We start from the raw sequence: 2931 nt of genomic DNA on the forward strand, positions 1-2931 counted from the left end.
ATATAAAACTCCTCTCCCGGCTAAACTCCTTCCCCAGCTTATGCGTGGTACTGTCTTAAACCACCGCAAGATCTGCTTGGAGATTATATTGCCGGGCAGTCTCCACCCTTATCTTTTGAAATAATTTATGATCATTGCTAAAGGAAGCTGCCCACTTACATCGAGTGTCAAGCCTCAATCTTCTGAAGTGCTACTGACCACAGGTCAAGCGACTAGTCATCCTAGAGGGCAAACACCAGTAATGACATGTCCAAACGACGGCATAATGAATGAATGTATGATCTTTATTTTTCATTTGGGCTCAAACAAGCTAAGTACAGGTCGTAGCGCTAGTGATAAGGTATAATTTTGGTATAAGAAAAAAGGTATCTTATCACCTCTACATATGCTAATACATTCATAATGACTAAGAACTAGCAAAAGTGAGCGGAAAATACGCCAATGCAATGGATCTATGAATTCTCTTCATATGTCGATCGGCATGGCGTCGGTGTGGCGTGCTGGTAGAGCGTCCGGCTTGGAACCAAGAGGTCCCGGGTTCAATACTGCCCCGACGTTTTACCTTGATGAGAGGCACTTTGCACAACTCTCCCTTAAGCTAAGGGCACAACCCGTCGTATGTGCAGTTTGTCCGTACGTTTTTTTTGGGGGGGAGGCCACGTATTTCTGAAAACGTTCAGGCTGTACAGGCAGGCGCGTCGCCCGTACTGGCACGAACGGGGCGCGAATCCGCAGCCTGGTGGCACACAAAGTTTTGCCTGCACATAATAAAGTTCTACGGCGTGTATTCGTGCTCCAAAATCTGTCGGATTCCTACGAGTTCGTAAAGTAGGAGGCGGTACTTAACATTTACGGATCCCAAAAGATTGCCCACGTTTTGGCACGTAGATAGCACGTATTTGCACGTACGGCGGGTTGTGCCCTTAGCTTGACGGTGGAGTCGACAGGCTACCAAACACGTACAGGTTCGGTGCGCCAATGTGCCAACATTTGCCATCGAGAGCCGTAAATTTACTTCATAAAATTGTCAGTATAACCGCCCTTTGGCCGTATCAGAAAGTTATTTTGTGTTGAGGCAGGGTCAAGGCAAGGCAAGTTCAAGTCATATATGTATACATATGTAATACCCCCATTCCACTGGGACGGCGCTCTCGCGGCGCTCTCACGGCGATGGCAAATTTGACCATCGCGGTGAGAGCGCGGTGAAATCGCCAAGGTCGCCGTGGGAGCGCGGTGAGAGCGCGGTGAGAGCGCCCTGGGAGCGCGGTGGGAGTGCCATCGCCGCGAGAGCGCCGTCACCACGGCGATGGTATGGAGCCCTGTCATACCATCGCCATGAGAGCGCCGAGGATGGCGATGCAACAATGATCGCCATGAGAGCGCCATGAGAGCGCCGAGAGAGCGCCGAGAGCGCCAATAGGGCTGAACAATGGTAAATGATAGGGCCGATTCCACTAGGACGGCGATCTCACCGCGCTCTCGCTGCGCTCTCAACTATAGTTCATACAATCTTTATTCTTGATGAAGTATATTTGATGAATTTTTTTGTCAAATCTTACTTTTGTGTCATGAGTCACTTCCTAATTAAAATCATGGCTAATACAAATTGGATAACTACACATACAATGCTTTTATTCAGCGTTTTGTATCACATGATTTCTCCAGATTAGATATAACATAAATTGGCGAAAAAAACTCGGAGAAATGTTTAAAAAATGTACAAATGATGTACAATGAAGAAACTGAGATGGAATAATCAAGAACACAAAGGTTTATTATGTCTTGACTTATTTTTAATTGTCAACAGAATAACATTTTAGTTTTCATTACGGAAGACTTATTTTCTATACATCAAATCGTTTCACTATTTCATTATTTACCATAATAACGTGGCATGATAATGATATTCATTTTGAATAAGTTACATGGCAAATTTATTTTAAAAAAAACAGCAAGTCAAACGTATGGGTTATCTTAGACTCACGCTGAGCCCTGTACAGTGAGCAAAATTGGATTTGTTAACAGCCTTCATTTTGTAATTCAAAACTGCATAAGACGTAAAGGTATGAGTTAGTAGACAATAAAATACACAAAACGTAAGAAATTTCGTTCTTTATCTCTGAAATTCGTTGAGTAATCTTTAAAGTCTTTGGCAGCCCATAAAAAGTGCTGACTTTTAAGTTTTCCATCGCACTGAGAGCGCGCTGGCGTCGCAGTAGAGATTCCACTAGAGCAGCTTTTTCTACCATCGCGGCGCTCTCACGGCGATGGGGCAAATTTGCCATCGCCGTGAGAGCGCCGTGAGAGCGCCGTCAAGTGGAATGGGGGCCTTACATAGTTCATTTTTCTGTATAGGAAGGGAGTGGGATGAGATATTAAAAACGTAAAAGAAAGGTGACGTCATGTAAACAACCCCACAGTTGCAGTTTGCAAGTATGCTGTTGGGAGCCCCACATTTAAAAGTTCGTGATGCGACATCTTAGGCCAAACTGACCCGATTCTATGTATGACATCCACGTGCGCATCCGTTTAGCCAGTTTTCACAAAAAAAAAAACAATAAAGTAACGAAATCCCATGGAAACTATAAGCAAAAATTTGTGATGTGAATTAATGCTGTAGATTACATCATCATAAAAAGATGCAATATCCGCAAATTGAAGGAATCTAATATAGTATAGAATATATTTTGAAACAGCACAATCCACCCTGAAAGACAAAAAAAGGATTAATTGTTTTCTACGCCATCTTAATTTGTATTATCTTCATGATGTACAAAGTTTAGGCGTCTTTTTTCGAACGTTCGCTTCAGTTTTTGGGTCACTGGAGGCTGTCATCCACAAAACCATGCCAGCGTGGCCAAATATACTATCGAATAAAGGTCTGCATCCTCGAGTTTTTAAAGACCAAGGTAGCTGAATGTTTCGACTGAA

Source organism: Branchiostoma floridae, chromosome 14, assembly GCF_000003815.2.
Source record: "Branchiostoma floridae strain S238N-H82 chromosome 14, Bfl_VNyyK, whole genome shotgun sequence".
Lineage (NCBI taxonomy): Eukaryota > Metazoa > Chordata > Leptocardii > Amphioxiformes > Branchiostomatidae > Branchiostoma > Branchiostoma floridae.